Source organism: Phalacrocorax carbo, chromosome 6, assembly GCF_963921805.1.
Source record: "Phalacrocorax carbo chromosome 6, bPhaCar2.1, whole genome shotgun sequence".
NCBI lineage: Eukaryota > Metazoa > Chordata > Aves > Suliformes > Phalacrocoracidae > Phalacrocorax > Phalacrocorax carbo.
The window spans coordinates 18,536,631-18,549,698 of NC_087518.1; the positions used below are offsets into that span (position 1 = coordinate 18,536,631).

The 13,068-nt window shown below is 48.6% G+C and overlaps 1 long non-coding RNA gene across 2 annotated transcripts in view; it reads left to right on the forward strand.

Annotated features, from left to right (window-relative positions):
• Nucleotides 1-10,530, forward strand: part of LOC135313845 (uncharacterized) — a 32,355-nt gene extending 21,825 nt beyond the window's left edge. For both annotated transcript variants that reach the window (XR_010373336.1, XR_010373337.1), the window contains exons 3-6: nt 3,785-3,860; nt 5,355-5,448; nt 6,399-6,601; nt 9,751-10,530. This is a non-coding gene — a long non-coding RNA (uncharacterized LOC135313845). The remainder of the gene's footprint in view (nt 1-3,784; nt 3,861-5,354; nt 5,449-6,398; nt 6,602-9,750) is intronic.
• The last annotated feature ends 2,538 nt before the right edge of the window (nt 10,531-13,068 follow it).

The following is a 13,068-nucleotide window of genomic DNA, read 5'->3' on the forward strand; positions in this document are numbered from 1 at the left end:
CTGGCTCTCCTTGACAGTTCCCCCTCCTGTCTCCACCTCCAGAGATGTCTGAACAGTATATTTTCCTTTATTTTTAGCCATCTTTCATAACTGAAAGTATCTCTGTGTCAAAGAGAAAATATTCCCATGAATTCCTCAACAGGCACTTACTGAAAGTAATTGATGAAAATGAAATATTTAATGAGGCTTTATACCTGTGGACTTGGTGACACTGGTCCATCTGAAAAGCAAAATTTTAATGACATCAGGATTGATGGGCATGGGCCCATCATCTCCCCAGCTGAGCTGGTGCTTCTCTTTTGGGGTCAGTATTGGATCCAGCCTGCAGGGTGCCCTGGGTCATTGGCAGGTGAGCTTTGAGAAGTGGTGGCTGCTCCTGACCCCAGAGTTTCCTGATCTTCCTACTGAAGACCCAGTTCTGCTGCTTGGAGGCAAAGATGATGTTTCTCACTTGTCAGTAGTACTTAGGCTGCATGCAGCACTCTCCAGAGATCCAGCTACATGTACAGGCATCTATTAATCTCATCTAAGGTAAGAACTGCTTGGAATCTGATCCAGGGTTCAACTAGTCCCATTTCTTCTCTTACAAAGTGGCCAGTACAGATGCCACTGGAAGAAGACAATACAGGAGCTCCTTCAGGTGGTCTCCTGATATGTGCTGCCGACCTGCACGAGTAGTTTACACTTGGGATCTTCCTGAGGCATTGTTTTTGTCTTTGCATGTAATATTCTTTGAAGGATTTTTCTTCCCTGGATTAGCTCACCTCTTCCCAGGCCAGTTCTGTGCTCCCATTTCAATGCTCAGGGAGTCACGTACTGCTCCTGCTCATCCTCAGCAGCTCAACTGGATTTTGCCTTGGCCTGAAAAGCTACGGCAAGAGCATTTCAAAGAAAGCAGAGGAGCAGGAACAGCCCCTCGACAGCACACAGTGAGGCAGGAGTTGATTAAGTTTAACATGGCTATTGAAACCAACCCTGAGGATCCAAGGTTGTAATTGCATCCATTTCACAAATCGAGCTCTCTCTAATCAAGTTCTCTTCTTGTGACTCATCCCTAACCCAGAGCTGACTGTTGTGGAGGTAGAGAAGACAAACTTCAGTTGTCCTCTGCCCTTTCTCCCTCCCTCACCAGCTAATAATATCTCTTTCCTACATGCCCCCTTCTAGGCTGCCTCTCCTCACCCCCCAGGTGTCACTGCTTGGTTCCCAGCCACCTCCCAGCACAAGCGGTGGCTCATGCATCTCACAGAGCCTCAGTGGAGAAGGGTGTAGGGAACAGTGTTGTGTCCTCAAAATGAAGGAGACAGGACCCCACCATCTCGCTGCTTCCTCCACAGCATCGGCTCTGGTTACATAGAAGTTAATGTCACTGTGAAAGGACCTGAACATCCTTCCCACTAATATGCTTTACTTTTGGGATGTTGAATTATTTAAAATGCTTTCTATGGCTTTAGTCTATCCAAAGTCACAGTCTCATATTTCAATAATGTCAGTCTCATAATCGATTATTTCTTTTCTGGTAGCACCTGGGATCTCCTGTGAAGGACCAAGGCACAGTTGATACCTTCCAAGGTGGTGATGGAGAGCAGGGCAGATGGGGTCTGGTGTGATCCACTAATTAAGCCAATGCTAGGGATGGCCATGGCCTGCATAACCCAAGGCAGGCTGGAGGAGAGCAAAATCAACAGCTGAGCAGAGGAATTACACAAGCAAGGTGAAGTAGACACTAGGGTTGGTGTACCTTAGAGAGAGAGCATGGGGCAAAACAAGAAAAGGTCTTTCAAGGCAATGGGAAGCATTTGTGTTTTATATGCCTCTGCAAATGCTGTTTTCTGGCACCTGGGAAAACTGCTCAGTAGTCATAGTAGGAAAAGAGAGTGAAGAATAATGTGCCTAGAGGAAATTCCTGTAGCTCTTGGCTCAGCGGAACATAATTGCTGAAAACTGGAGCCTGCTCAGGACACTGGAGCTAACACCTCCATGCTTGCAAGAAGTGGGATCTTGGGTGACCACAAGCAGTAAGATTGGGATGTTGTTAAAATAGCAACACCCGCAGCGGCACAGAGCCCCAGACTCCCTGCCAAGGAGTTTCACTGTGCTGCTAACTTGGGGGGGAAGATACCACCTACTAAATTACCCAAACCACTTCCTGGAGCACCTGGTTTTTCCTCACATCTCCTGTCCAAATAGTGGCTAGACCTATGTAAAAAATACTGTCTTTGCTGAAAAGGCTGGGCTGGGCATTGCTGGATCCACATTGCACATTGCCAGTGGGACAGCTGCTGGAGGAGTAACATGCAGAAGGAGTAAAACCTGTGCCCACACCTTCAGCAGAGCCAGGCCCTGTTCCATACCAGAACATGTCAGAGTACAGCTTTTCATCACAGCCCTCAATGGAGACAGGCAACATGCAGGCACTTGTGGCTGCTTACAGGCTTTTGGAGATGTGAGGGTGTTGCCAGGTAAGAAATGGATCAGGAGCAGGCAGTTAGGAAAGCTGCCTAAGCATCTTCAGCTTTCAGATCTCAGATGCATCAACCTAGCTGGGGATGAACAGCCAACATAAACCCTTGTCCTGCACCAAAGGTTACCTCTGCAAAGCATCTCCTCCAGGGAGCTCCTGGGTTTGGTCAGAACCATGTCTTCTGAGTTGGGACGCAGCCTGGTATATTGATGGTCCCTTGCTCGCCATTAAGAAATCCCCAAAGTTTGCAGGTTTTTTTTCTATTTCTGCATGCTCACAACTCACATGCCAAAGGCAAAAGCCCCACAGTGACTCCCTCTGGCCATTATTTTCTCAATATATTGACTCTGTCAGGCAGTTAGCAACAGCAAGCTCTGATGGTGGAGCCAGGAACCCTCTGCAATGGAAGTCCTCCCTTGCTTTCCTTCTTGGAGTGAGTGTTCCACTTGCTCCTTGGCCTGGAGAAGACCTAGTAGAGCAGATCTGCAAGCTGTGGGTGTTCTGCACTCCCATGAACTTCCTTAGCACCTGGCCGAGCTGATTTGATGACTGCAGAGTCAGAGACAGGTAGAGACACCTCTTGGGTTGGCTGGAGCCTTTAGCAGGGAGGAGGGCTGTGGTCCTCCCAGCTGCCTGCTTGCTCCTCAGCTTTCTCTTTCAAGGGCTTCAGGAAGCTGCAGAAATTAAAAGACTGGGTTTTTTTCCTCCTTTCTTGAAAGTGTGGCTAAAAATAAAGAGAGTATTGAAATCAAGTCCAGCCCACAAAGCAGAGTGTGTAGGTGTGATGCTAACCAACACCTGGAGCAGTGAAGCATCCTGGATGAGCAGGCACCCATCTGGCAGACATGTTCTCTTTTTCTCCTCGTTCTTTCTTTGGCACCTTTTCAAAGTCCATATGAGATGATGAATCTAAAGTTGTTTTGTTTTGTTTGAAAATGCCCTATGTATGTTGTTCTGGTTATAAGGAGAAGAGACTGAGGAGAGGGCAGTAGTTTTCATTTGCAAAACCTGCTGGGGCCCCCAAGCTGCTACTGCTCTCTCCTTTTATTTCCTGGCTGAAGCTTTCTAGAGGTTGCTGGTAGAAAATGGTGATGGGAGATACTGCTTCATGGTGGCAGACCAGGATGTCTCTGAGTATTTGCCCATGGCAAATGTAAAGAGACCAGCAGACAACATGTGGTGCCCAGGGCTGAGTTCTTGGACAGCCCTGGATGGCAAAGGGGGGAAGATTTAATGGAAAGGAGTTCCTCCAAGTGTCATGAAACCTCAGCTCAAGACCTGAAAGGAAGGCTGCCATGGCATTTGACTCATTAATTACAGGTTCTCTGTGGCTGGGCAATGTGGATGTGACAGCCCCACAGTGCACTCCTTACGTACCCTCCCAGCGTGCATGCAGGTAGGTCTTGCTGGTGTGATGGGGAGTTGCAGGGGTCACCTGAAGATGGGGGTTTTGTAGGGCCTTTGCACAGTGAGAAAAGTCATAAAACATCTGTGTGCTGCTACCACAGTCCCCCCAAAAGACCTGTGCCTCCATCCTGCCAGAGCAAAGGGGATTGGGGCAGGGTGGGCATTCACATGTTAATCCTTACACAGGCTGAGGGCTGCAGCTACCGTGGATGAAGGGCTGTGATGGATGAACACAGACTTAGCGTTATCTGTAATGCAGTGGAGACTCGCGTTTGGTACAAAGGGGATTTGCCACTGTTGGGTTTGGTAAATTGTTTGGTGATACTGTGACCTTGCAGCAGCTTATATCCTCCCTTTGCATGGTCAGCTGGGGCTGTGTGCAGCCTTGGGGATGGAAGAGTTACCCCGTGGTGAAAAAAACCCCAGGGTTTGATGGATAAAGGTAGCACAGATGGGACAGTGCATGTACAAGATTTTTATGAGCTGCATTGGTCTGCAATAGCCTACACAGGGGCACCTCTTGGGTGCAGTATCCCAGCTACTGCAGCAACCTAACGGGCAGTAATTCCCCTTTCCTCCCTGCCTTCTCCATCCCCAATGCCTTTGGTAGGACTGGGAACTGGTAGGAAAGAAAGTATCCTCAGAGCAAGCTGAGTCAGAGAGCGGCAAAGCTGAAAGGAGGGCTGTGAAAATCCAGGTGGGAACCACAGGCTGTACTTCCAGTGGCAACTTCTTGGAGACAGACTTCCAGGGACAGTCCCGCCAGTGCTGCCTGTAGACACCAGCAAATGAAAAAGCAATGAATGTTGCCTAGACAGTGCATTAACCTCTCCTTCCACTATCCACCAACCCTGCCAATGTAAACACATGGCTGGAAGCAGTTTATTCCCCATCAACCCTTTTTTGCTTATCTGGAGACAGTGGAGACAGAGAGCAGGAGCCGCTCTTGCAGAGTCACCCTGCAAATCCTCAGATGAACACCTGGACCGAGCACCATTTCCCAGGGGGATTGGGATGGATTGGATAATTAATCACAGCTTGTCTGCGGGAGGATGAGGAAGTCTGAATAAAGGTGTTAACGGCTTTTAAAGGCTTCCCTGGTTCACAGAGGGTGCTGCCTCGAACAGATTATCTGGAAATATTACTAGCTGGAGTGGGAAAGGGTTTTTTAGCTCCTCTAGGCTCTTTGCAGCTGTGCTAAATCTGCTTGAGCTGCAGAGCCAGGTTTTACTGTGTGGGGAGAGGTAGGGGAGAGGTGCTGGCTGTCAGTGGGTCAGCAATTAATTGGTTTATTCCTTTCTCACAGTTATTTTCTAATCAACATCTGCTAAAACCCCAGTGCCCACTTTGTCCCAGCTCAGCAAACAAGAACCACAGGGATTTGCATTGCATGGGAACCCCAGGCCACGAGGTCAGCTTTGCAGGGCCTGCCAGGAGGTCCCTTTTCCCCTGCCGAACCTCTTTCCCCATTGTCTCATCTTAGGAGAAGGATGTGATTAGTGTTTTCTGCCATGAGACCTCAGCTGAGGGATGAGAACTGTGTGCCAAGATGAGGAAAGAGCTGCCATGGATAGATGGTAAGTGAAAGCAGAGATGTGCCCCCTTCGCTCTGAAGAAAACTTTCCTTCCAATGTCTCTGTGGTCCATTAGCTCAGAAAAATGCTCTTCTTCAGCCCAGTGCCACCTTCTCTCCTGGCAGAAGAGGCCTTCAGGCCTTCAGCCATGTGCTTCTCGGTGAGGGTGGGCTCTCCTCCATCCTCTTCTGCCATCAGGGAAACAATTTTTTCATGAAATCAGCTTTATTGGCGCAACCTTCCTGTTTCCTCATAGCTTTGTCACAATTCTAGGACCTTTGCAAGTCAGAAACAGGAGGTGCTGTCAAAGCAGAAACCTTGTGCCCTGGCGGCTCCAGCTCAGCCTAGTTTCTGCCCACCAGCTCCCCTGCTATAAATGAGCTGAAGTCGGTGGCACGGCTGCACTGGCACAGCTGTGCCAGGCAGCAGGGTCTCTCTAGGAGCATCACAGATGGCTCTCTTACTGTAAGATGCCCTGATAGGGCATCTCAAGCTGGGAAATCACCTTTCAGACTAGAGCAGAAATAGAAAAAGAATATGGCTTTGGCCTGAAGGATTTTGATATTTGTAGCTTGGCATCATTTTGGCTTGGAGTGAAAAGCAAACATTTCCAGTCCTAGATAGGCGGTTGGAGTGGGGACTATGAAATGCCTGGTAGAGGATAGTCCCTCTCTGCTACACTTGCCTGGCCTCCCAAAGTCTGCTGAGTGAGCAGGAAACACCCTTCATGGAGAAATTAATTTGAAATCACGTTGTCCACAGGGAACACTCCCTGTTGCCATGCCGCTACTACTCTCCCAGCTCTTCCTAGATCTTTAGTAGGAATTAGGTGCTCTAAGTAGAGTCCCACGGGCTGCTTTCTTTGTGTTTGCATTGATTGTCAACAGCTAATTTAGCCCCAAAGAAAACATAATGGAAGCAGCAGATTTCCAGGTCTCTGTTTTCCTTTACAGAAGACATCTCTTTCAAACATGAAGCATAGCTAGCCCAAACCGGATCCCAGTTCTCCGTGGGGACTGACCTGCAGGGCTGATGAGATGAAACAGAACAAGTCCTCAGCCCTCTCCGGAACTAAACTGCAAAACCACAGGCTCCACCAAAGCCCTTCTCCCAGCAGAGTCTCTGTCTCTCAAGTTAGAGTTGGAGATATTGACAGGTATGGAAAATCCATTACAGATAACTAAATAACCCTCCCTGCAGCACTGCCAGCTCTGTAAATGCTTCCCCAGCTGCTGGGAGACCACAGGAGCACTCCCCAGAGCAAGCGGACACAGGTGATGCTGGCATGCGTCTGGAAACAGCCCAACAGCAGTGGGGAAGCTGGACTTTCTAGTTGTCTAGGCCCTTCCCCTCTGTGACGGGACCTCACGCCAAGCCCTGCAGCCTCTCTGGGTTTTCCAGACAGCCTAGTGTCCACCCGAGGGGAGCCCCACTGGAGGCTGAGGCTCCAGGCTCAGCAGTGGTTGCAGAGCAGGGATATACCCAGTTTCTCTGAGGCAGAAATGTAATTTTGCATTTAAATTTTCCTCCCAAAGGGTCCTTCAGTGTTTGCTAAGCTGTTAAGAGGCAGGGGGGTCTGGCTGGCCGATCTGCAAGGCGGTGGTGGGATAGAGGTGAAGAGAAGGGACCAGGCACTGTGTGGGTCCACACTGGTGACCAGCATGTTAACCATGGAAAGGCAGAGATGTTGGCCAAGGACTCCAGCAAACCCTGTCAAGTGAAACCTGCCATGGGCTCTTTACTGTCTTATATGTGGGCAGCTGAAGTAGCACATGTTGTTCAGCAGCTCCCACATGTTCATACTGAACCCAAGGGCTGTGTCCACAACCACCACTGCATGATTTTTCTCCAAGGGTTCCTGGAGAGCATGGAGCAGGCAGGAACCAGGAGAGGGACAGGCTGTTTTGATGTTAGATTCTCATTACTGTATTAAGTAAACCAGAAAGCAAAAGGTCAGTGTTTCTGGTGTGCAGGCAAGTTTTGAACTAAGCCAAACTTTAGCATGTTCCAGCATCCCTTTCCTTCTTGAAGGATGTTTCTGGTAACATGTTTCTGGGGAAGGAAATCAGTCGTGTGGTCAGCAGGGTGTCACAAGGAGCTCTGAACTCAATAGTGCTGGATATAGGCAGAGAGATGCTCCAGAGGGAGGAACTGGACAAGGGGCTTATTGCAGGCATCTCCTGCCTTACTCTTTCAGCGCTTCCCACTTCCCTGCAGACTTTAATTCTGCAAAGCAAATTGGATTGTAGCCACTGGGAGTGAACAGGTGTACCTTGTGCATTAGGCTTGTGTTGCCCATTAGGGAAGAGACAGGCGTAGTGTACATGATGGAGAAGACACCAACCGCTCATTCTGCCCTTGAATAGCCTCCTGTTGGAAGTGAAGGACTAGGGTTCACACCTCAGCTTATGTTTCACCAGTAACTTCTCCTGCTCTTAAAATTACGTTGTCCCTCTTAATCATACAAGCCTTATTTTCCCACACTGGAAAATGAATTCAGCACTGCTGGCAAAGCTGGGGGCTGGGAAGTTTTAATTACTGTTTGTAAAGTGCTTTGGGGCTCTGCAGAGAATGGTGGTAGAGGCCTGGGAAGGGTTATATTATATATTGGCAGTTACTTATATTTTATTATATGAGTGAGCTATGTGGTCCTGTCAGCAGCTCCTTCCTGACGCTTAGATGCAGTGGGGCTTCCTAATGCAAGTAGTGCAAGTATGCTTCTATAGCTGCTCACTGCTGCTGAGCATCACTGCATGGTATGAGGGGGACTTACTAAAGTCCAGTGTCCCCTTCCAGCCAAAATAAACTCAACCAGTGTGTACCTGTATATACCCACCTGCTATGCAGGGGAGAAGAGCCCTAAAGCCCTCTTTTCACAAGGCTTTTCCCATTAGAGCATCCCTCCTTAGTCAATGTGGCCACATCCTACATTAACCTTCCTGTCCCCACCCCCTGCTCAGAACAACACCTCCTTCATTATAATCCATCAAATTCCTCTCTCCTCTACCTGGAAAGAATGGGATTTGGGGACAAGGAACAAATGTGAAGGCTTAAGTCTCTTTTCATGGGAAAGGAAATCTATCCAGCACCCTGCTGGGAGCCCTGCTTTGCCTAAACCCTGGCATAATGCAGTAAGAAGTTAAGGTTCTTAGCGGGCAAACAGTGCAAGAGTGATATTAAGCACGTCTCCAGTCTCTGCAGTCAAGTGCTCTGCATTGCACCCAGTGTGCTGCGTTTTGCACAACGGGGTGATTGTGGCCCCACTGCTCTGGCATTGGCATCCAGTGTGGGCTGCTGAGAGTACAGGCTGTTCAACAGCCTCTCACAGGTTGAAGCCAGTGGTTTGCAAAATGAACTTGTAGAGGATAGGAATGTTCCAATACCAGCAAAGTCCTGGAAGAAGGACACATTAGCTATCAATTAGCATGTGTGCCCATGTGTGTACACCTGTGGGTGTGTGAAGTAATACGGTATCTAGGCTTTTATGATATCATCCACATAAAAATCAGTGAGGGAATATGATACAATGACTTTGACCTAGAAGGTTACTTTTTTTCATCACAGTTGAGTTTTGGTGGTGGACTTGGTTTTCTGACAGATACTGCAGAAATACTCCCTTGATTGCTACAAAGGGCAAAACTGGAGTTACTTAAAATTTGCCAAAGTTTCTAAAACACAAAAACCTCCCCAAAAGATGTGCTTTCCCTCTTTAGCCAGCTCTCACACCAGTCATTACTCCTGAACAGTGGCTCCCTGGAGCAGCAGGCTGTGCTGGGCCTAGCCAGCAGGGGAGGATGGCCCAGGAGTGACCCCCGGGGTAAGGGCAAATCCCATGTGATCCCATGCAGTCACCACCCAGTGGGTGGCTTTGCCAGTCCTGCTTCTGATGTGTTCCTTTCAGTCTGAGGTGGACAGAAGGCAGAAAGAAGTTAGCTGAGCCTGTGTGACCCTGATGCTGCTGCTTAAGTGGGTTTCATTTACTGCTGAGTATGTTAACAGCTTCTGCTATGTGGCTGCTGGGTCAAGACCTGTGGCTTTCTCAGGGTGATTGGTTCCAGGGCCGATGGATTACCATGGCCACCTTGCTGAAATGAGGTGACGAACATATCCATCAGCCCTTTCAGCAGCACCAGAGTGTGTCAGGGTGTGATGGAGCCAGCCCAGCCCCATGCAAGCGAAGCGTGGAAGGGCACAGTGCTGACTCATATCCCCCTAGTGTTTCCCCTCCAGTGAGCAGATGTCAGAGGAACGTATTTTGCAATGGGTTTATTCAGTCTGGGATCACTCCTCTTCTCTGTCTTTCAGGATATTCCTCTCTGCAGCCTGCCTGACATCCAACAGAGGCAAAGGAACAAATGCACAGATCCAGCTATTGTCTGATGCTGGGCTTATACCACAAGCACTCAAGAGCAGTAAAAAGAGTGCTAAGACCACAGATTTCACCTTTAATTTAAACCCCACTTTTTAAGGATGGAGCCAGAACTGGTCATGCAAGGGAGGATCCAGCTCCAAGCACTCAGAGGAAGCAAACAGACCCTTTAATGACATTTAATGCTGAAGAAAGCAGGGAGGGATTCAGCGTGAAGCCACAAAACCAATTTTGAAGAAGAAACACAGCTTGCCTCCTGTCCCCTGTCCCTGTGAACCAAAGGGAAGAGGCTGTCCATCAGTGCCTGTCTCTTCAGGTTGGCACTCCATGCAAGGCTAGCACCCCCCAGTGCTCAGTGGTCTCTTTGAGTGTGGTTCTGTTTAGGTTGGCTGCCACTGATCCCAGCCTGTCTTCAGCACATGGATGCTTTTAACCCCTCAGGGAGGGGTCAACATGGCCAGCTGGAGGGGGAGAGTGCCAGCCTGCTGCACGCTCTGTGGCTGATGAGGACACTGCCGCGATTCATTCATGTCCCTGCTCAGGGCACAGATTGTAAACACAGTAGGGAAGCCAGGCCACGTCCCAGCCCAGCTTGGCTGCCTGCCTGGAGGTCCCCATTGCCCAGAATTTGGAGCTTGCCTCTTTTTCCATTACCTCCAAGCAGTAATGGTGAATGTTTCTGTAACATTTCCTAAAAATAAAAATGTCAATAGCCGTTTAAATAACATGAGTCTGTGCATCTCTGGGCTCTGAGCAATCTACAGAATGGGAAGAGAAATGCTGAAATAGCTCATGAGTTTGAAGATACTCTGAGAAGCTCCCTTACTGCACACGGACCAGCTCTCACCAGCATCACCTGAGCCAGGAGGGCTGTTTGAAGGCTGTTTTCCCTCCCTCCCTCCCTCGGCAAATAGGCAACCCCTCTCCAAAAACAGCCCATCTGTCTGATACTCTGATAGAAAAGCCTGTATCTAAAAAAAAGAAATACAACTTGTGTGACCATGCTGAGATGCCTGCAGTGTAACAGCGTATGGACTGGTTATTCTTCCTTCACTTAAGTAGGGTGTTAATCTTCTGTTATGGCTTTCATGGGTAAAGAAGTCAAAGGATATAGACACCCTATATTTGGAAAGGCTTTGTTATGCAGGAATACATCAGTCTGGTCCAGTTCATAATACCCTTAAATATCAGGGAGCTGCTTTTGATGGAAGACTCAGGAGCTGTCTCAATGGCAGCACTATGCAGCAGCACAGGAGAGAAATCAGAGAGCAAGTACTTTGTGCAGCCTTTGGGGAATGAGTGGTTGAGCTAGGGTGTAAAGATAACAAAATTAACTCTTACTTGCAGCTCAGACAATGTTAAACCCCTGAAATTCAGGTTTTTGGGGAATGAGCCTACCTGGCATCCTTGCTTGCCTTCCTCGGGCCCTAACCTGTCCCCATCAAAACCCCTGGCTGGATCTTTTATAGGAATCAGGGACAGGAGCATCTCCCCACCAGCTGAGGGTGGATGGTGGATGCTCTGGTGGTTAAAGCACTAGTATAGGCTGCATTAACCTATCTTCTGTGCCCTATCTGTAAGTTGCAGGTCTGAGGGGTGTGCTGCATGGTTAAAGAGACCAGCACTCAGTACAGAAACAGGGCATCCGAGGACACCAGGAGGACAGTGAAAGCCTTGTCATACAGCCTAAAGTCTCACAGCAAGTGTCTATTAATAAGTCATGCCTGTGCTTCCTCCAGGTATTTACAGTGCGCTTTCTCCCTGTTAGCTTTGAAAACCACAGCTCCGTTTTGACATAGTAAGTCCTTTTCTTTTAGTGATGAATTTGGTACCATAACTGTGTTTGGCTGGGGAAGTGTGTTGGCAAAAACATACCACATTTTGAGAAGTTAACAGGCTCTCCCTCTAAAAATTATTTCTGTCTCTAGATGAACAGTTTTGGCCTGTCCTCTGGGAGCCTTTCTGCTGCAGAAAGGGCAGCTGGCTGGCTGGCTTTAATGCTGGCTGCAGATGGGTGCCACCGAATCCATGTAAAATATAGTAGTGACAGCATCAGCCCAGCCAGCAAGGTCACCTTCCTGCTGTGTGGGCTGTCCCAGGGGAACAGGGGCAGGTGGGGATTCCTGGGTGCTCAGAAAGGGACCTTTGGAGGTTGCCAGCATGCAGGGACCCCCTGAAAACCCTGGAAGGTGGCTGGTTTCTTACAACCACCCAGGGCAGAGGCCCCTGTGCCACACTGATGCTTCAGCAAATGAGCTGAAACCGGCATAGCTACAAAACAGGGCCAGCCAACAACCGGGATGAGCCCAGCTTGTGAGTCAGAGTGGTCAGAGTCAGAAAAGTAAGGAAAAAAGCATTTTCACTCCAGGGAAACAATGGGGAAATGAATGGAAACAGGGACCTCTGAGATATTCCGCCCTTCCCCAAGGAGAGCAGTGGGGTGCAGAGGGCAGTTCCCAAAGTTCAGTGTCTGTTGCAACTCAGTTGTACCCTCTGAGAAATATCTTTTTGCCATAAGATGTGCAGCTCCTGCCACAGTGACTTCCTTCTCTTCCACTGGAGCCTGAGACAAAGGAAAGAATCATTGGGAATGAACTATTTACAGAGAAATTAATCTTGATGTTTGCACCACTAGTACAAGACAAGGCAGTGCTGCAACTTTCCTACCATGGTTAAGGACGGCACTCAGAGGAGGTTGGGAGCCTTGAGGTCCTGTGAGTGGTAAGTGCATGTTTCAGCATTGCTTGTTTGCAAGAGAAGAAGCCCATTTGCATCACTCTCTTTCCAGCAATGCAGAAAACTACAAGAACCCGTTGTTCTGGTCAGGCCCTTGGATTTTGTCAGGATTTTTTGAATACTCCTTCACACTTAAAATTCCCCCTGGGTTGTCTTGCTGTTTGCAAGGCCAATTGGGACTGGGAAGGTGCAGCTAAGCTGGCAAGCAGGATTACCCTGAAGCATCAAACTATATTCAGTTAGCCCACCTCGACTGCAGGAACATGGTTAGCTGGCAGCACATCACCTCTCTTGGTATAGTAGGTACCACCCGTTGGCTTAGTCACACCAGAGACATAAATGGATCACAACTTGCTAAGACAAATTCCTCCCAGTTTTAATTAGCTGTAAGATACTGGAGTGCCTAAAGCAATCTCCCTGCCCTTGCCCATGTTTACACTCAGTGCATCAATCCAGTTTGGATTCAGGTCTCCAAATACTTGCAATTAACAAATATTGCTCAGTTTTGCCATTCCAGC